The sequence below is a fragment of the Dasypus novemcinctus genome, chromosome 8 (genome assembly GCF_030445035.2).
Source record: "Dasypus novemcinctus isolate mDasNov1 chromosome 8, mDasNov1.1.hap2, whole genome shotgun sequence".
Taxonomy (NCBI): domain Eukaryota; kingdom Metazoa; phylum Chordata; class Mammalia; order Cingulata; family Dasypodidae; genus Dasypus; species Dasypus novemcinctus.
In genome coordinates, this window is record NC_080680.1 from 55,246,468 (window position 1) to 55,269,399 (window position 22,932).

Sequence of the window (22,932 nt, forward strand, 5' to 3'; positions counted from 1 at the left end):
GGCCACAGTTTCATTCAAGTATTGACAAATGAAAATGTGCCTGATATTAGCCAAATAGGTGATAATGCAATTACCAGAAATCTGTTGAATTTTATAAAGAGTATTTATCTGGGGTAAAAACTTACAGTAACAAGGCCCTAAAGAGTCCAATCCAAGGTTAGTTGCTTATCAAACTCTGTTGCCACATGTCGAAGCAAGATAGCAGGTGATGTCTGCAAGGGTTTAGCCTTCCTCCTTCCTCTTAAGGCTTCCTGGGTCCAGTTCTTTAAATCTCAGCTGTAGGCTGGCATAAGGTTCGTCTCTCTTCATAGGGCTCATTTCTTTCGGTCTCAGCAGCTCTGTTTTCTTCACAAGGTCAGCTGTGAACTGTCAGGTGACTGGTTCATCCCTCTTCCTGAGGCCTCTGCTGTGTCTATGGAGCTCTCTCTCCCTCTGTGTATCTTCTCTGTGTGTTTACTTCTATGTTTTTGATTGAGCTTCTTTATATAGACCACCAAGGGGGCAAGGACTCAAACTGAGTCACCCTAATGATGTGGTCAAATCAAAACCCTAATCTTAGCATAATTTAATCAAAGACTTCTCAGCTGAAGGTATCACACCCAGGGGAATAGATTAATTTACAAACATAATTGGAATTCATAAATAATCTCAAACTGCCACAGTCCCCTTTATCTTTTCCTCTCATTTCAGGGATGTAAGTGATGTAAGGATACAATGAGTAGTACAAGAGAGAAACTTGGAAGTTACTCTTGAATTCTACCATGTCTCTCAATACTTACTGTCAAATAATATTTTTTTTCTAATGTGGAATCAATTAAACATGATTATAAGCAATTACTTGTAATTCTTTATTTTCAGAAAACCAAATTTTCCTTTATTTATAAAGCTCTGTCACAAATTTTTACTGGGTGCCAATGATCACCTGCCACACTCCCAGCAGGTTGGTTATATAGTCAGTTGGTTATATAACAGAGTCTGGCCATCAGCAGACCAGGCCAGAAAAGTGCACTGAGGTGGCTCTGCCTTAGTACCTTGCTACCCGTACTGATAGCATCTTGCTTCAGTTCATATACAATGATCTTTCCCTTCAGTTCCCAGATTTTGAAATTGGGGCCTGTAGCAGCTCAGAGCCAGTAGTGCTTGAGGTTGAAGCACAAAGCATGATGTTTTCCCCAACATCTAGGCTATAGAGATGCTTGCCGTTTTTTAGGTCCCATAGCATGGATTGGCCATCCTTGTCTCCAGAAGCACAGAGGGATCCATCTGGAGAGATAATTACAGTGTTCAGGTAGCTGTGTGGCCAGTGTGGTTGGTTTTCAGCTTGTAGTTAGGTTCCATACTTTGACAAGTTTGTCTCAACTGCAGGGGACAATGACAGGTTTGCTGCTGTTGGGCAAGAAGTGGACTTATGACACCCACTCCAAGGAGCTCTCGTTCTAGACAGTGTATTTGCAAATTCCCAAAGTATTCCAGAGCTTGATGGTCTTATCTCAGAAGCTAGAGACAATCTTCAGGTTGTCAGAGGAGAAGACCATACTCAGCACATCATTGGTATGGCCTACAAATCGGCATGTGGTAGTGCCCGTTTTAACACCAGAGGTGCAAGTTTCCATCCCATGAGCCTGAGAGGGCAACCTAGCCATCTGAGAAGATGACCATATCCCTAAGTCCACTTTGTGCCATGGGAGCCCATGATAGGGCAAGTAACTCAGTCCTCTCACTGTAGCCAGTTCATTCTCAAAATTTCCAGGAAACACAAATTTTCTAATATTTCAATGGTTTTCACGTGCTCTGTCTATAAAATCATTGCCATTGCCCTCTTCTCCATTTAAAACCTGCTTGTCCTTGACACCCTAAACATCTGAAGCTTGTCTAAAAATTCCCAAAACTAAATAGATACATTTCCTCTGGATGCTTCCCATACTCCATGTGCACACCCAGTATAGAAATTCTGATCCAATACAGTTGTAAATTTTACTTGTCTTTGTGATCAGTCCCTCTAGACAATAAGCACCTTGACAGTGAAAACTGTTTTGTTCATCTTTATATCACAATACCTAGTTCTGTGCTTGGATAAAGTACACCAATACATATTTGTTCTTGGAATAAATACATGAATGGATGTATCTGTAAAGTCATCACCAGGATGGTGAGCACTTTGAAAACTATTTCATATCAGGAAAATGTTAAGGAACTGAGGATACTTAACCTATAAATAGAAGACTCCAGGGAGATTTGATAACTCATTAAATATTTGGATTGACTAAACTGTGGATTTTTAACCAGGTACCTGTGGACCCCCTGGGAAGTTTAGGATTAAACAGCAAGGAATCTGTGAAATTACATACAAAATCTTGGGTATGAACGTATATGTGTATATTGTGTATGTTTTGAAGGGAGAGGGTCCATAGATTTACCAAATTCTTAAAAGGGTTCATATAAAAGTAAAATAAGAAAATTATGTATTTCATCAGAAGGCAAAACTGGAGTAAATGGGTACAAGATAGGGATGCAGCAGTTGGCTCAATAAGAGGAAAACTCTGTCTACTATTATTCCATTCGAAAGTATAATAGACTATCTTGCAATGAAATGAATTTTCAATAGTTAAAACTTTTAGACAACCATCTGAGAAGATTCTTGTATTGGATAGGAGATTGGATCCCATCACAACCAAAGACCCGTAATTCTGTGATCCTGAAGCTGTTGTAGAACCATTCTACATCCCCTCTGAGGCTTTCAGCCAAATATAAATTATAAATAGCCATGGATTCACCCACCTAGCCACAAAATTATGTCACATTGCTAAAATGCTAAGGGAAAACTTTAGAATCATGCCATCTGTGAATAGGGATCATTTTACTTCTTCCTTTCCAATTTGAACTCCTTTTATTCTGTGGCTAAACCTTCCAGTACAATACTGAATAACAGTGGTAATAATCGGCATCCTTGTCTTGTTCCTGAATTTAAGGAGAAAGCTTTCAGTCTTTCACCTTTGAGTGTGATATTTATTGCAGGTTTTTCATAAATTCCCTTTATCATGTTGAGAAAATCCCCTTCTATTTCTAGTTTTCTGAATGTTTTTATAATGACATTAAGTTGGATTTTGTCAAATATCTTTTCTGCATTATTTGAGATGGTCATATATTTTTTCCCTTTGTTCTATTATTGTAGTGTATTATATTGATTGATTTTCTTTTATTAAGCTATTATTGTATTCCTGGAATAAATTCCTCTTAATCATGGTGTATAATCTTTTAATCTACTCCTGAACTCATTTTCCAGTATTTTCTTCAGAACTATTAACATGAAATGATCCCATATATAGAAAAATCCCAAAAATTCCACCTAAAAAATACTAGAACTAATCAACTAATTTAAGAAAGTTTCAGGATACAGCAGAAGTCAGTTGAATTTCTACGCAACAGTAATGAATAATCTGAAAGGAAATCAAGGTTTAAAAAAAGCTTGGTACTGGCATAAAGATAGACAGATTGACCAACAAAACCAAAGTGAAGTCTGGAAATAGACCCTCACATCTATGGTCAAGTGATTTTTGGCATGGCTGTCAAACCCACTCAGCTAGGTCAGAATAGTCTATTCAATATGTGGTTCTGGGAAAACTGAGTACTCATATCTAAAAGAAAAAAAGAGTACACTTATCTCACACCTTATACAAAAATTAATTCAAGATCGTGGGAAGATGCCATCATACTAATAGGCAGAAGCCAATGCTCTCACAAAATCAACAGGGAAAGAACCAAAAGCTGTCTGAAATGCTTTGGGGGTCAGCAGATCAGGATAGGGCTACAGACTCCCAAGAGGATGAGGAACAGAGAGATGAAGAAGCTTGAAACAACAAACATGAGTTATCAAGCCTTCACGTTGGCTGAGAGGGCTCCCCTCTGCCACCTCCTATCTGTCAATCTGGCTTGCTACAGCTGACTGAGAGGGGAAGAGCATCTTCCTCCCTGCCAGCTCTCTCAAGGGAAAACAGAGGTAGCTGGGGGGTTTTACTTAAGCGAATTCAGCCAGCAGAGCCCACTTTGAATCTTGTCTCTGGAGATTCAACACAGGAACACAGTAAAACCTAGATTGAAATACATCCTTGGAAAGTTACACAGAGGAGTGCTATCTGCTGGCCTGTTTGGAAATTGCATAGACAAAAACTGTTCATGGTATTCTCTGTAGTCTAATCCCTGGGGGAAAATCTGTGCTTCATTGGTGAATCCCTGGCCTGATATTGATAATTTAAGCTATGCAATTTTCAAGACTTAGAATAAGTTGAACCAAATATAAAGGAGAGCTTTGTTTATTTATTTGAAAAAAAATAACAATAGTAACAGAGAGAAACTGGCCATCACAGTAAATTCACTAACATGTTCAGATGCCTATACATTAGCAAAAAATTACAAGCCAGCTAGGAAGAAGAAAGAGATGGTCAAGGCAAAGGAACTAACCAAATATCCTGATGAGATATAGGATTTAAGACAATTAATCAATGATAACCACACAATTCACCTATATCACTTCAAAGAATTTAAAGAAAATATGACTAAAGAAATAAAGGATATTAAGAAGACACTACATGAGCATAAAGAACAGTTTGAAAGACTGCAAAGAAAAGTAACACACTTTATGAGAATGAAAGACACAATGGATGAAATTAAAAATACATTAGAGGGCTGTGCAGTGAAGGGATGAAATGGGGGTATAGGGATACTATTGGGTTGATCTGTGAAGGCTTGATGGAGCTAGGCACTGGGAGGAGAGGTTGAAAGGTCCATGGAATTGGGGGAAGGGTTGGGGGGGAGCAGGTGAACATGGGAGTTTGGCAGGTACATGGTTGAAACTATTATGCTAAGAAAACTATTTGGACAACATAGTAAGGAAAGGTTGCTGGTTTGGGGTGTGGGATGGCGGACATTTGGCACAGGGTGCACCTGGGGCATGCTTCTAGGGAGTGTGTGAGTGCTCATCTTATCATAGTGTGTTATATCAGTGGGTGAAGACCCATACACTGAGTGGGAAGATGTTGTATCCCATCCTGGGGAGGTCCAATGTTCTCAGAGAGATGTCTAATGTGACTAGACAGATCAGTGTGTCAAGCCTTCAGCATTGATGCAAGTATCTATGAATCTTGTCCTTCAAACAATGAAGCTTGATGGTCAGTGAGGGCACTGAGGGGAGGGGTAGAGAGAAATAGAATAGATGGAAGAGGGGGCAGTTGGTGGGCAATGGAAGTGTTCTGCATGGTCATATAATGATTGATGCAGGATGTGTTAGATTTCACCAAATATTTATAAAAGTGTATGGTCTAAAATGTAAACCATAATGTAAACTACTGACCATGGTCAGTAGCTGTGTTTCAATATTTGTACATCACATGTAGCAAATGTAATAGCTACATGTAAAAAGATCATTGTTGGGGAAGGGGGAAAAGGAGGAGGATATTGAGTACATGGGCATCCTCAATATTCTGTATGTGACTTTACTATGACCTAAAACTTCTTTGAAGATATAATAAAAAGAAAAACAGAAAGAGGCAAGACACTGAGGAAGAAATGGAAGAGATGCCTTACCACTGTACATACAGGACAACACTTAATAGTGATGAAAGGCAAAACATCAAAAAAAATTTTATAATGTTTATAATACCCCAATTTTTTACTTTATATTAGTTTTTCTAAATTATTCTGTATTTTCTTTCTAATGCTTAAAAATATCATTACTATTTCATTTACCTATTAATTGAATTTGACAATATATTAGGTTTCATTTTTTAAGATGTTTTGGATCACAGAGGGCCTCAATTATGGAAGGGGAGGAGCATTAATGTGGGGTGTCACTGATGAGGGATGCATGGGAGGGAGTTTGCCTTGGTATGCATATAGGGTATATGGATATGTTCAGATGTTTGTTGGGTACTTACACAGTGGTAGAGATTCTCATGACAATTGAGGGAGTGCTGGGTTCTCATCCTGGGGAGCTCTGCCACATTCCCCATTGGAACAGCAACAATCCCCCAGTGCAAGAGCAATGATCAGTGAGAAAAGATGGTCCAATGATGGGCCCTTGATACTGAGGACTATGCTTATGAATCTGCTGAGCTTGGAATTTTGACTTGGCCTAGTGTTGCAGGATGCCTAAAAGTTGCCTCCATAGATCCTTCATGTTGTTCACATGTGGCCTCTCTGTAAGCCCAACTGAGCATATAAATGCATTACCTTTCCCCCAGCATAGGACATGACTACCAGGGATGAGCCTCCCGGGCACTGAGGGATTATTACCAAGAATTGGCTGGTGATGCAACTAGAAAAAGACCTTGAATAAAAGGGGGAAATGGTAAAGACAAATGAGTTTATATAGCTAAGAGACTTCAAAATGAGTCGGGAGGTCTCAAAGGGGTTGCACTTATGCATATCTAAAGTAGTATCTTGGAGACAGCCAAAGTAGATACAGCACCAGGTAATGGTACGCCTGCATGTTACAGAGACACCCAGATCCTACAGTCATGGCAGATGGCTCCAGAGTTCTGTGCCTTGCCTGTGGGCCCTACTTCGGAATTTGAGCTCCTGAGTGTGAGGGAGTTGGACTCAGATGTGACTTTGCTACACATGTTTCTGTCCCTTTTATTGAACCTATGGTTGGTGCTGGGGTTGGAGGATGCACAGGAGACTTGAATCTCTGGGCTCCATGTGCCAACTGGGCCCTGAGCCTTAGTGGTGTTCTAGCACCTACTATCCAGTTTGTTAGACTTACCCAGGTCAGCTGACAGAGAGGTAAAGATGGACAACCACCATACCAAGGAACTGAGAGAGACTATGGCTGTGGGCATGAGAATCCCATCCACCACCCATGTGGGGTCAAAACCCCCTCTCAATTGAGAGGTGGTATGGGCATCACCATCCCAGGGCCTTCAGGATGGAGGAATAAAATATGGATTAGAGGGGATTTACTGGTATTCTACTACAGAATTATTGTGATACTAGCAATGCAAGAAATTATATCACTGATGTGGAGACAGTTGCAACTGGAACTGCTGAGTGCAGGGAAAGGGAAAAGGAGGTGTGATATGGGGGCATTTTTGAGACTTTGAGTTGTCCTGAATGATATTGCAGGTACAGATACAAGACATTATATATACTGCCATAACCCACTGAATGGACTGAGAGAGAGTATAACTACTATCTAAATATAACCCATGTTATGTAGCAGTGCTCCAAAATGTATTCATCAAATACAATGAATGTATCACACTAATGAAAAAAGCTGATGTGGGAAAAATGGGGGTGTGGGGAGTGGAGTATATGGGAACCTCCTATATTTTTAATGCAACATTTTGTGTGATATATGTATATTTTTGAAATAAGTTAAAAATATATTATTATAAAAAATAAAATGTAAAAAAAACATGAAAAAATACATTAGAGGAGAACAGATATGACTCAAGCAATTGATCACCTGCTTCCCACATTTGAAGTCCTGGATTCATTCTCCAGTTTCTCCAAAACAAAAATGAACAATCAAGAAACAAATGAAAAAAAAAAAAAAAAAGAAACAAATGAAAAAAGTAACTCAAGGCAGCCGATGTGACTCAATGATTGAGTACCAAGTTCCCACATATGAAGTCCCAGTGTCAATACCCAGCCCTGGTACCTTAAAAAAATATACATTATAGTCACATAAAAGCAGATTTGAATTGCTCAAAGATAGAATTAGCATTTTGAAGAGAGAACATCTAAACTGGAAAAGACAGGAGAACAGAAAGAGAAGAGAAAGGAAAAAATGGAACAGAGTCTCAGGGAATTGAATGACAATGTGAAATGCAAAACATTCACATTGTCAGAATCCCATAAGGAGAAGAGAATAGAAAAGGAGCAGAAAGAATATATGAAAAAATAATGACTGAAAACTTCCCAAACCTTAGGAAAGACATTACTATCAATATCCAAGAAGGCCAATAAACCCACCACAGAATAAAAATGAATAGACCTACCCTGAAACACTTACTATTCAGAATGACAAATATCAGAGATAAAAAGAAGATTCTGAAAACAGCAAGAGAAAAGATAAACCTCAAATACAAGGGAAATTTGATAAGATTAAATGTTCACATCTCATCAGAAACCACGGAGGAGAGAAGAAAGTGGTATTTAAGTTAATGAAAGAGAAAAACTGCCAGCCAAGAATTCTGTATCCAGCAAAACTGTCATTCAAATATGAAGGTGAGATGTCACAGACAAACAAAAACTAATAGAATATTTTACCAAAAGACCAGAATTACAAGAGATACTAAAGAGAGTGCTGCAGGCTGAACAGAAAAAAACAAGGGCAAAAGATTTGGCAAAGAGTATAAAAATGAAGATTATTAGGAAGAGTAAACTAATGGGTAAGAAGACAGACAATATAATGGTATGACAACAGAGACCCAAAGGACAAAATGGATGAAGGAAGTACTGCCTTTACAATAATAACATTGAATGTAAATGGCTTGATCTCTCCAATCAAAAGTCACAGAACGAAATGGATTAAAAAAATATGAGTTGTCTATATGTTGTCTACAAGAGACCTACCTCAGACTTAAGAACACAATCAAATTTAAAGTGAAAGGTTGGAAAAAAGATATTCCATAGTAACCAAAAAGAGCTGGGTGGTTAGTAGTAATACTAATATTGGACAAAATAGATTTCAAATGCAAAACTCTTATAAGGGGTGAAAAAGGTTATTATATATTAATAAAAGGGGGAATTCACCAAGAAAAAATAGCTACATTAAATATTTATGCACCTAACCTGAGTGCCCCAAGATACATGAGGCACACACTGACAAAATTAAGGGAGAAATAGATATCTCTATAATAACAATTGGAGATTTCAATACACCACTCTCAGTATTGGATAGAATATCTGGACAGAGGATAAATGAAGAAACAGAGAGCTTGAATAAGATGAGTAAACCTAACAGACATGCCAAAACAGCAAGATATACTGTTTTCTCAAGTGCTCATGGATCCTTCCTCGAAACAGACCATATGGTGGGTCACAAGACAAGTCTCAATAAATTTAAAAAGATTGACATTATACAAAACACTTCCTCTGATCATAACAGAACAAAGCTGGAAATCAATAATGGACAGAAAAGGGGAAATTTTATAAATTTATGGAGCTTAAATAAAATACTCAAATAATCAGTGGATCAAAGAAGAAATTGTAAAAGAATTCACCAAATATCTTGATATGAATTGTATTAGTCCAGGGTTCTATAGGGAAACAGAATCAACAAGAGATATCCGTCAATAGTAACAGATTTTATCAGTCTCTCATGTGACTATGGAAATGCACAAGGCCAGGTTGTGCAGGCAAGCTGCAACCATGGGCTCCAATAAAGTCCAATGAAGGTTCTTCATGAGTTCTGGGGGATGCTGTCTGTCCAAAGACAAGCTGAGAAATTCTCACTCAATGCTTCAATCACTTCCCCTTTTAAGGCATTCAACTGATTGGATAAAGTATCACTCGTTGTTGACGGCAATCTCCCTGGTTGATGTAATCAGCTTTCTATGATTTACCACTGCAGTAAAGTCAATGGTGACTAAAGTCCATAAAAGTCCTTTTATAAAGTTAGCCCAGTGCTTGCTTGACCAAAAACTGGGCACATTTACCTGGCCAAGTTGACACATTAGCCTAAAAATCACATTAATGAAAATGAGAACACAACATATCAAAACCTATGAGACACAGTAAAGGCAGTGCTGAGAGGAAAATTTACAACCCTCTATGCTTACATTAAAAAACAAGAAAGAGCTAAAATTGAAGATCTAACTGCACACCTGGGAGAACTAGCAAAAGTACAAACTAGCAAAAGTACAAACCAAGTTAAAGGAAAGAAATATTAAAGATCAGAACAGAAATAAATGAAACATAGAACAAAAAACAATAGAGAGAATTTTTTTAAAAAGTTGGTTCTTTGAGAAGATCGACAAAACTTATACCTAGCTAGACTGACAAAGAAAAAAGAGAGAAGATGCCAAAAAATAAAATCAGAAATAAGAAGGAGGAACATTACCACTGACTGCACAGAAATAAGAGAGATCATACTAAGATACTATGGACAACTGTATGCCAAAAATCTAGATAATATAAAGAAGATGGACAAATTCCTAGAAATAAATGAACCACCTATACTGACCTAAGAAGAAATAGAAGACCTCAAAACAACAGAAAAATCACAAGTGAAGAAATTGAAACAGTCATCAAAAATCTGCCAAAGCTGAAAAGTCCCAGACCAGATGGCTTCACAGGTGAATTTTACCAATCATTCACAGACATTCTAATACCAATCTTGCTCAAGTTCTTCCAAAAATCTCAACAGAAAAGAACACTACCAAACTCACTCTAGGAAGCCAGCATCATCCTAATACTAAAACCAGATAAAAATATTAACAAAATAAAAGAAAATTACAGACCAATATCTCTAATGAATATAGATGCAAAAATCCTCACAAAATACTTGCAAACAAAATCCAAAAGTACATTAAAAGATTTATACACCATAATCAGGTAGACTTTATCCCAGGTATACAAGGGTGGTTCAACACAAGAAAATCAATTAGAGTAATTAACCACATTGATAACTTGAAGAAGAAAATTAACATGATCCTCTAGATTGATGCAGAAAAGCCACTTGACAAAATACAGCACCCTTTCTTGATAAAAACACACCAAAAGATAGGAATAGAAGGAAGCTTTCTCAATATGGTAAAGTGCACATACGAAAAACCTACAGCTAACATTGTACCAAAGGTGAGAGACTGAAAGCTTTGCTGCTGCGATCAGGAAAAAGACAAGATGCCCACTGTCTCCATTGTTATGCAATATTGTGCTAGAGGTTCTAGCTAGAGCAATTAGGTTAGACAATAAAGAAACAAAAGGCACCCAAATAGGAAAGAAAGAAGTAAAACTTTTACTATTTACTGATGATATGATCCTATATCTAGAAACTGAAAAATTCACAACAACACTAGAACTACTAGACAAGTTCAGCAAAGTATCAGGATAAAGATTAATATGCAAAAATTAATAGCATTTCTATATACTTCTGATGTGCAATCTGAGGAGAAAATCAGAAAAAAGAATCCATTTATAATAGCAATTAAAACAATCAAATTGCTAGGAATAAACTTAACCAATAACATACTAGATCTATATTCAGAAAAGTACAAAACGTTGCTGAAAGAAACTGAAGAAGGAAAAAAAATAGAATGACATTCTGTGTTCATGGATTAGGAAACTGAATATGGTTAGGATGTCAATTCTGCCCAAAATGATTTACAGATTCAATGCAATCCCAATAAAACTTCTAACAGGCTTTTATTGCAGAAATGGAAAAACAAATTGTCAAATTTATTTGGAAGGGTAAGGGGCCCTAAATTTCCAAGAAGATCTTTAAAAAGAACAAAGTTGGAGGGCTCTCATTTCCGGACTTTAAAGCATATTACTTAGCTAGAGTGGAAAAAACAGCATGGTGCTGGCATAAAAATAAATACATTGACCAATGGAAGAGAATTGAGAAATCAGACTCTCAGATTTACAGTCAAATGATTTTTGGCAAGGTGGTCCCCACCTCACTCAGACAAAACAGTCTATTCAATAAATGGTGCTGGTAGAACTGGATATCCATATCAAAAAGAAAGAAAGAAGACCCCTATCTCACACCTTATACAAAAATTAACTCAAAATGGATCAAGGTCCTAAATATAAAAGCAAGAACCATAAAACTCCTACAAGAAAATGTGGGAAAATATCTCCAAGATCTTGGAGTAGGTGGTAGCTTCTTAAACCTTACGCCCAAAGCAAGAGCAACAAAAGAAAAAAATAGACAAACGGGGCTTCCTCAAAATTCAACACTTTTGTAACTCAAAGGACTTTTTCAAAGGTTGAAAAGACAGTCAACTCAATGGGAGAAAATATTTGTCAATCACATATCCAATAGCAGTTTAATATCCATGATATACAAAAAGACCATATAACTCAACAACAAAATGGCAAACTATGCAATTAAAAAGTGGGCAAACCACTTGAAAATACAGAAATACAAATGGTGAAGAAACATATGAAAAAATGTTCAACATTACTAGTGATTAGGGAAATGCAAATCAAAACTACAATGAGATAATTTCACACCTATAAGACTGGTTGCAATTAAATAGTCAGAGAACTATAATCTTTGAAGAGGATATGGAGAGATAGGAATGCTGATTCACTGGTTTTGGAAACGTGGAATGGTATAGTGACTGTGAAGAACTGTTTGGCAATTCCAAAGTAAGTTGAATATATACTAGCCATGTGACCCAGCAATACCATTACTAGGTATATACCCAGAAGAACCAAGAGCAGAGACACAAACAGACATCTGCACACTGATGTTCATAGCAGCATTACTCACAATTGCCAAAAGTTAGAAACAACCCAGGTGTCCATGAACTAATGAACAGATACATGTGGTGTATATACATGATGGAACATTATGCAGAGGTAAGAAATGAAGTCATGAAGTATATGACAACTTGGATGAACCTGGAGGACATTATGCTGAGTGAAGCAAGCCAGACAAAAAGGGACAAATACTGTATGATTGTGCTATTATGAAATAAATATATTGTGTAAACTCATGGGGTTAATAATTAAAATATAGGTCACCCAAAAATAGGAGGGTAAAGAATGGAAAGCTGAGGGTTAATGTGCAAGAATTGGTAAAAAGTTTGTTTGTAAATCTTTGAAAATGATTAGAAATGGTAAAAGCATATCATATTGTTTGTAACTAGCACAGCTGTTATGTGTGTATGACAGTCATTGAAAGGGAAAGTCCAAGTCATATATATTACTAGAAGGAAAGCTAAAAAATGTAACATAAGACTGTATAAAATAGTAAAACCTCATGTAAAACAAACATACAGGTAATACTGCATATATAACACCATTTTTACAAAATATAAATACAAATATAGTAGAGAGAATGAAAAAGAATAGCAGCTATGTATGACAGGGGAAGCATAGCGAGATTGAGACGTGATGAGTTTTGTTTGTTTGGTTATTGTTTATTATTATTATTAGAATAATAAAGTGCTCTAAGAGTGATTAAAGTGACGAATACACAAATATGCGATTAAACTAAATACCATTGATTTTACACTTTGGATGGATTTATGCTTTATTAATATGTATCAATAAAATTGATTTGACTAAAATTTTTCTTCCCCTCCCCCTTCCCTGCCCTGCTGTTTTTGCTGTCTGTGTCCATTTGCTTGTGATCTTCTGTATCCATCTCTCCTTTTGTCTTCTCCTCTTTCTCCTCTAGGATTCAATCTTGGGGACCTCTGATGTGGAGAGATTTTCCCTATCAATTCTGCCACCTCAGTTCCTGGTTTCTGTTGTGCTTCACCTTGACTCTCCCCTTGGTCTCTCTTTTGTTGCATCATCATCTTGCCATGTGATTCACTTGTGCAGGCACTGGCTCATCACTCAGGCACTTGACTTGCTGCTTGTGTACTCAGCTCGCCACACGGGAACTTTCACAGGCACTTGACTTACCACACAGGCACTCAGCTCACCACATGGGCACCCCACATGGGCACTCGGTTTGCTGTGCAGGAACTCAGCTCCGCAGAGGCACTCGGCTCACCACACGGGCACTGGCTCGCCATGCAGGCATGCTTTCTCTTCCTCTTTTTCAACAGGAATGCTAGAGATTGAATGAGGTCCTCCCATATGGTAGGCAAAGGCCTTATCACTTAAGCCACATCCTAAAAATAAAAACTAGAAACGTAAAACTCTTAGAAGAAAATGTAAGGAAACATCTTCAAGATCCTGTGGTTGGTGGTAGTTTCTTGAAACTTACATCCAAAGCATGAGCAACAAAAGAAAAAATAGATAATGGGCTTGTCTCAAATTTAAATAGTTTTGTTCTTCAAAAGACTTTGTCAAGAAAGTAAAAAGGCAGCCTGCTCCATGGGAAAAAATCTTCAGAAACAATATATCTGATAAGGGATTGATCTCCATGTTATATACAGAGATCACTCAGTAACAAAATGACAAGCAACCTTATTAAAAATGGGCAAAAGATTTGAATAGACTTTTTTCTGAAGTAGAAATACAAATGGTCAAAACACATGAAAAGATGTTCAATATCACAAACTAGTAGGGAAACGCAGACCAAAAGTATAATGAAATATCATCTCACACCATACAGAATGGCCATTAATAAAAGAAAAATGAATTTCAAGTGCTGGAGAGAATGCAGAGAAATAGGAACACTCCTTCATGTTTGGGAATTAAAATGGTGCAATCTATGTAGAAGACAATCTGGCAGTTCCTCAGGAAACAAAACATAGAACTGCCATATGATCCAGTAATCCCATTAATAAGAATATATTCAGAAGAACTGAAAGCAAGGATGTGTACAGATATTTGCACACTGATGTTCATAGCAGCATTATTCACAACTGCTAAATGATGGAAAGAACCCAGGTGTCCATCAACTGATGAATGGATAAACAGGATGTGGCATATTCATATGATGGAATATTATTCAAGTGTAATCAATTGGGAAAGCACATGACAATGTGGAGGAACCTAGAGGATATTATGTTTAGTGAAATAAGCCAGACATGAAAGGATAAATTTTGTATGGTCTCATTGATATAAACTAAATACAATGAGAAGACTTATGGAATTGGACTATGAAGTATACGTGGTAGGAGATGGAATGTGGGATGAAAAGGGGGAGAAGATGCTGGAGGTATATAGATATGAAAAGGTATTCAATATCATTAGTCATTATAGAAATATAAATTAAAATTACAGTAAGATAACACTTCACACACACACTATAATGGTAACCATTTTTTTAAAAAGGAAAATAACAAGGGTTGGTGGGGCTGTAGAGAAATAGGAACTCTTGTACATTGTTGGTGGGAATTAAAATGGTTCAGATACTGTGGAAACAGTTTGGCGTTGCCTCAGAAAGTAAAACCTAAAATTACCATGACCCAGCAACCCCACATCTAGATATATACCCAAAAGTATTGAAAGCAGGAAACCAGACAGATATTTGTACACCAATATTCATCACGGCATTGTTTGCAATAGCCAAAATGTGTAAGCAACTCAAGTGTCCATCAACAGACGAATGGATAAACAAAGTATGCTTTATCCATTACAATGGGATATTATTCTTTCATAAAATGAAATGAAGTGATGGTAAATACTACAACATAAATGAACCTTGAAGATGTCATGTTGAATAAAATAAACCAAACACAAAAAGACAAATACTGTATGATTTCTCTTGTATGAAATACTTAGAATAAGCAAATTCATAAGGGTGGAAAGCAGAATAGTGGTTTCCAAAAGTGGGGGAGGGAGGTGTGTTAGTCAGCCAAAGGGGTGCTGATGCAAAATACCAGAAATTAGTTGGTTTTTATAAAGGATATTTATTTGGGGTAGGACCTTACAGATACCAGGCCATAAAGCTAAGTTACTTCCCTCACTGAAGTCTATTTTCACTTGTTGGAGCAAGAAGGATGCCAATGTCTGCAAGGGTTCAGGCTTCCTGGGATCCCTGGGCTCAGCTCTTCTGTTTTCTCCACAAGGTCAGCTGTAGACTATGAGGTTCTCTAGGCTTTGCCTCTTCCACAAGATCAGCTGTTGACTATCAGGCAAAGGCTCTGTCTCTCTCCCTGGGACTCCAGCTTCAGCATCAAACTCCAACATCAAAACTCCAACATTAAAAGCCCTCGACTCTGTTCTTTGCCATATCTTTTATTTGTGAGTCCCCACCCACCAAGGAGTGGGTACTCAACACCCTACTGACACATTATATTGGTTACTTGATTACTTAATCAAGTAAACCTCTGAATCCAATGTAATCTCATATGCCCAGAGAAAAAAAACAGTTTACAAACATAATCCAATATTTCTTTTTGGAATTCATGAATAATATCAAACAGCTACAGGAGGGAATGGGGAGTTACTATTAAATGAACATTAGTTTTAGTTTAGGATGATGAAAATGTTCTATAAATAGTGATAAAAGTTACACAGTATTGTTAGTGCATTTAATGTCAAAGAATTTACTTAGAGTGATTAAAATTATTACTTATGTATATTTTACCAAAATTAAAAATAAGTAAAACTGTTTTTTAAAGGCTTAGGAAGTATTTACTAATTACAAATACAATTAATTTACATGAATTGTTATTTCTGCTCTGGTTTTAGTAAAAGTAGACTGGATCTTTTAAAATGAAACAGTACATTTGAGGTATGCATGACATGACTTCTTGAAATGCTCTGACAGGTAAGTCAAGACAGTTTAAACTTCATATGACACTTTCACAAACCTGAGTCTTTTCTCCCTGCTCCACTTCTCTGTATCCATCTCATTTATAAAGGACTTCAGTAAGAGGATTAAGACCCACTCTAGGTCATGCCTTACTGTAGTAATCTAATCAAGTGGCTTTAACTGAAGTAATTTAACCAAAAGTTCCCACCCACAATAGGTTCATACCCAGAGGAATGGATTAGTTCCAAGGACATGATCTTCTGGGGTCTGCCTAGCTTCAAACTGTCACAGATATCATTAATTGCAACAATACATTTCAAAATCATTTGATTGCCAAACATTTGATTACTTTCCTCTTACTTCCTATTACAATTTTTTGCCAAATATGGTTCTCCTAATTCTTTCAGTAGAATCACCAAGGTTGGGGTTAAAATAGATTCCTGGGTTTTAGCCCAGTCAGACTGAAGCAGATTGTCCAACTGATCCTTATGCACCCTAAAATTTGACAATCATTGTTTTATTGATTTATTTTTCACCTTCCCAGGTTAAGCAACCATTACTCGCCTAACCTCATTATAGATAGGGGACATTTTGGCCTTTCTTAAGGTAGCCTGAACATATACAAACAGACCCAGAATAGACTGTACCCAGCAGCACCTCTGCTGCTTCAAAGTAACCAATCCAAATGAATACCAGTAGTTCAACCTTCTCTCCCACCAAAGGTAAGCCCCAGGTCCCTTCACAGTTATGGTTTCCCCCATTACAGTTTAAAGCTTTTTGCGCATCCCAGAAAAGATCATGTCCTTAGAGATAATCTAATTCTGATCATGTAAACCTATTGTAGGTGGGAAATTTTAATTAAATTACTTCTGTTAAGGGCCTTTGATTAGATTACAGGACCCAGGGAGGATCTTAATTCTCTTACTGGAGTCTTTTATAAGCAGAGAACTAAAAGCGCAGACACAGAAAGAAAACAGCAGAGACGGAAAACCCCAAGAGGCTGAGAGAGAGGTCCCAGAGGCTGGAGGTTGAAATCAGTGGAGCACAGAGGCACAGAAAGAGGTCGCCCCAGAGTCTAAAGGAGATAAAACCCAGAAAAGAGGAAAGAGCAGAGTGGCATTGTGCCCTGCCATGTGTTTGATTGCCTATTGCTCCAACTTGAGGAGAAAGCATTTTTTAATGACACCTTGATTTGGAAACTTTCACAGCCTCAGACCTCTAATATTTTAATCCAATAAATTCCCATTATGAAAGCTGACACATTTTTGGTATATTGCTCCCAGCTGCCTTTAAATTAGAGCACCCCACTCATCAAGGGACCAACTTATCAGCAGCTGAGGCATCCACAATGTCCTCCGATTCCACTGCACTAAAACCAACTTTCTTAAAGAACTTTGTTCCCAGAGGATATTAAGTTTACTGCAATGTTATCAAGATATTATACTCCAAATATCATTTACCCTATGTTCCCATTGGTTTGTTGGTTCCTGCCATGTAACTGTGGATAGTAAAAGTGCCATAGAATTTTACAGAAGTGGGAATTTATATGGGTTTACACCAAACTCACTCATCTTTCAACATAGCACATTTCCCAATTTTCCTATATTGGAACTTCTTTATGAAGCTGGGAGGAATCTCAGACCTGTCTAATCTGGTTTCTTCATTATCCAGATGAGAAAATTGCATTCCATGGACATGAACAGACCTGTACAAGGCAACACAACTAGCAAGCAGATAAGACTAGAATCCACACCTACTAGCAGAGAAAGGGAAGTTGCTTTTCAAGCATGTGTTTTTCAGTGCCCTAGGAATTATTGTTATTAGTACAAAACTGTTAAGGAGAAATGTTTTAATCATTTTCCTGTTACCTCACTTTTTTATAACTGTAGAGCACACTTCATTTGGTAAAAAAGCATACAAGGGAATGCAGAGATTATGAGCAAAGCAAGGATGTAAACAGCACAGAAACAATCTTTACGAAGGGGTGGTTGTTCTCATGAGCACAGGGATCACGCCTAGGCTAATACTGTGGCACTAATTTCTGAAGCAGTGAAGAGTCAATGCTTACAAAGGATACAAATGAATAGACATACTTTCAGAAATGGTCAGAAATGTATAAGGCCGTGAACAATAAATGAAATCCCACCTAATTATTAGAAAGGGGAAATGGTCAGGTTGACAAGGTCCTGGAGATTGAAGTGTTTTTGATCAGTACTATAAAATTAATGCATTTAAGAAGGGTTAAATATCTCTTAGAAAGTTTTCTAGAAAAAAACTTAAGTCTCAAAAAAATAAAATAGAAACATGCAGTTTTATAGATAAGGCACCACATTGAGTATTCCCTAAATTAGATCATTTAAATACTAATTTGAGTAAAATATGCATTCATTGTCTAATGTATTTTCTCAATAAATTTTGAGTTTTTGGAATATAGGGCTAAATGTTGTATCTTCCTTTCTCCTCATTCCCAGTAGAGTACCTTGCACATAATAAGTTAAGGATAAATGTTTGTTAAAACAATTATAATGGCTTTAAAATTTAAAAATGATGCCACAATCAATACAATTGCAATCATGATGTTGGGGTAAGCAGGGGGGATTAAACAACAAGAATTTGTCAAAACTGATTTTCTAGCGGGCAATATTTTGAGACTGCAAAATGTTTCTGTTGATAGAAAAGCATATTCTATGTATTAGTCAGCCAAAAGGGTGCTGATGCAAAGTACCAGAAATCTGTAGGGTTTTACAAAGGGTATTTATGTGGGGTAGAAGTTTATAGTTAATCCCATAAAAGTGTAAGTTACTTCTCTCACCAAAATCTGTTGCCATGTATTGGAGCAAGAAGACTCCCAATGTCTGCGTAGATTCAGCCTCCCTCGTCGTCCATGATCCCAGCTTCTTCCAGTATCAGCTGCAGGCTAGGATAAGTCTCATCTCTCTCCTGGGATTCATTCCTCTCTGGGCCCAACTGCTCTGTTCTCCTCACAATGTCAGCCGTAGACTATCAGGCTCTCCTCTTCCCCGGCCTCTGCTATGCCTGTGGAGCTGTCTCTATTCCTCTGTGTTGTTCTCCTGTGTGTTCACATCCCAGGGCTCCAGCATTAGAACTCTACACTCCTCTGCTGTGTAGCTTCCTTGGTGGGCAGGGACTCAACTTCCTATTGAGGTGGCCCAATCAAAGCCTTAATCATTATTTAATCAAGTAAAAGTGAAACATTTGAATTTAATACAACCAAATATGCTCAAGGAACAGATCAGTTTACAAACACAATCCAACATCTATTTTTGGAATTCATATACAATGCCAAACTGCTATACCCTATAATCAAGAAAAATAGTTTAAAAATTTATATGGCCTGGATGAACTACCACTGCAATTTTACTGATTTCATTTTTTTACATTTTCATGCTTAAATTTGCAAATCAAATAATTTGTGACTTTCACAAGAAAAAAATTGTATATTCATGAATATGCTGCAAAATAAGTACCACACTGTAAATTAGTAAATTGTTTTTCATATACCTAGACATAGCAGTAAAGTATACCTTTATTTTAGGACCCACCTTATATCCCTGAGAGGCTTGTATATAAAAGTTCTAAATCTAACCTTTACAGAGAAGAGACATTCAACCCTGAACAAGCCAAAATAATGCCTGCCACTCTAAAAAATGTTATTATATATTATTTAGGAATGAGCAAACTCATTTTACATTAGGTGAAAAGGACAGAAATATACAAAAGGCGTAACTCTATGAGAAAAAAAAACTATAAAACAGTTTTATTGTGAGGATATTTTCAGTTCTATCAGAGTTAGAGGAATTAATTCATGTAAGTACATAAACAGTAAGCTAATTTTTTTAAAGATAAAATTATTCATTGTAAAGATACAGCAATTTGTGTCAGAAAGAAAATGTAATTGTAGTATGCCACAAAAATTATCTAAAAGATAGTCAATAAATGTTGATTTAAGGAAAAATCATGATATAACTAATTGGAAAATGGAGGCAGCAGTTAATTGAGATATTTTGGTGGGGCAGGGCTATTATTAAAAAAAAACAGTCTTCATTATCAATATAGAATGTCAAATGATATATTTAAAATTTATAAAAATAGGTAAGAAATAGAAGTTTTGTTTTTTTAACTAAAAAAATACTTTAGATTACATAAATGTTGCATAAAAATATATAAGGAATTCCCATAGGCCCAACTCCCTATCCCTCCTACACTTTCCCACATTAACGACGTCCTTCATTAGTGTGGTACATTGGTTACAACTGATGAACACACATTGGAGCATTTCCACTAAGCGTGGATTACACTTTACATTATATTTTACACTCTGTCCCGCACAATTTTGTAAGTTATGACAAAATATAATGGTCTGTATCCATCATTGCAACATCATTCAGGACAATTCCAATGTCCCAAAAATGCCTGCATATTACGCCTGTTTCTCCCTCTCCCTCCCCTCAGAACTTCTGGTGGCCGCTACCTCCACATCAATGATAGAAGTTCTTTCATTGGTAGAATAACAATAAGTCTATGGTAGAATAATAGTAAGTCTACTCTAGTCCATCATTCATTCCACAATACTGAGGATGTTAGGAAGGTGATGTCCACTCCACCTCTAACTGAGAGACTTAGGTCCAATGGGGCTGATGGATGGCACTATCTTGCTTGCAGTTGCAGACACTCTCTGTTCCTTGGGATAGTCATTGTCCATCACCATTTCCTTGTTAGTTGTTCTGGGTGAGTCCAATGAACTGGAGAGTAGGTATTGCAACTCTGTTGAGATTCAGGGCCCAACTGGCACATGGGCAGCCCAAAGATTTAAGTAAGTCTCTTGGACACATACCTATCAACTCTAGTACTAGCTATAGGTTCAAATAGAAGGAGCAGAAGAGTCACGTGTAGGGAAACCATGAATGAGTCACACTCTATCACACTGGGGAGCATAAATTCCAAAGTAGGGCTTACTGGTAGGGCACCAAACTCCTGAGCTGTCAGCCCAGCCTATAGTGTCTGGATATCTCTAGAGCCCTCAGAAGTCCCACTATTTGAGGTACAATTTACTGTTGCAGTCAATAAGTTCCTGCTAAGATGTGCATAAGCATAACCTCCGGGATGACCTCCCAACTCACTTTGAAATCTCTTCACCATAAAAAGTCATTTGTATTTATCATTTCCCCCTTTTGGTCAAGGCCTTTTTCCAGGTGCAGTGCTAGTTGGTGCTTGGTAATAATACCTTGGTGCCAAGGTGTCTCATTCCCAGGAGTTACGTCCCAAGCAGGGGGGAAGGCAATGCATTTATATGCTGAGCTTGGCTTAGAGAGAGGCCACATTTGAACAACAAGGAGGCTCTCGGGAGGTAACTCTTAGGCTACATATAATACTAGGCTAAGTTTCAATTTCAAAAGAAAAGGTTCATAAGCACAGTCACCAATATCAAGATTCTGGTGCAATGGTCCATCCTCCTTCACTAGTCACTGCCCCTGTACTCAGGGGTTTGTACCATTAGAGAATGTGGCAGAGCTCCCCAGGATGGGAATTTTATATTCTTTCAGTTATTGTGTGGATCTCCACCCACCGTGACAATGCCCCATGAACACTTGAACACATTCATATGCCTTTTATGTATGCCTTAGGAGAACTCCTCCCATGCATGCCCCATCACTGACACCCTGCACCAATGATCTTCCTCTGCCACCGTTGTGACCCTGCTGTGATCCAAAACGTCTTTGAAAATGAAAACAACAAAATAGTCAAATAAAATTAACGAGAAGATGAAATAATAATGATAGTTTCAAAAATAATAAATAAAATGCAAAAAATGGAAAAAATTTGAAATAATTTTTCTTACATTGTATCTTTCATAACTGTACCATTTGTTGTTTTGTATGCACATTGACATTTTCTTCCGTACACTCCCCCAGTGTCTTATTTTTTTTTTCATTTTATCTTCAAAGAAGCTTTAGGTTACAGAAAAGTGACATACAGAATATAGGGGATTTCTCCCCCGTTTCCTCTCTCCCCTATTAATTACATTTTACATGTGGATGGTACATTTGTTACAATTGATATACAAATACTGAAGCATAGCTATTAACCATGGTCAATGATTTACATTATGGTTTACATTTTGGATAGTACACTTTTATAAATTTTGAAAAAATTTAAAATAGCCTGTATCTATTATTGCAAGATCATGAAGAACAATTCTAATGTCCTAAAAATGTCCTATGTTCCATCTATTCTATTCTTATGTTTCCCAACCCTCTGGACCTATGCTTCCACTAAGTTTCACTTTTTGAAGAATAAGATTCATAGTTACTTGCAATAATATTGAAGGCTTGACATATTTGTCTGTTTTCTTTTATTAAGCACCACCTGTCTCAAGAGATTCTTGCCCCTCTATTTGAAAGCATTTCAGACCTCTCGGGATGGGATTTTAGTATTTTCTTGTTTATCATGTGGGTCTCTACCCACTGATATAACACACTATGACAAGATGAACACTTACATATTCCACAGAAACTTGCCCCAGGTGTGCCTGTCCTGTATGCGCCCCACATCTAATACCCTACACCAGTAACCCT

General features: G+C 37.2%; 1 pseudogene; it reads right to left on the bottom strand.

The window, feature by feature from the left end:
* Positions 1-901: 901 nt before the first annotated feature.
* On the bottom strand, positions 902-1,659 carry LOC101418635 (small ribosomal subunit protein RACK1-like; annotated as a pseudogene).
* Positions 1,660-22,932: the final 21,273 nt, after the last annotated feature.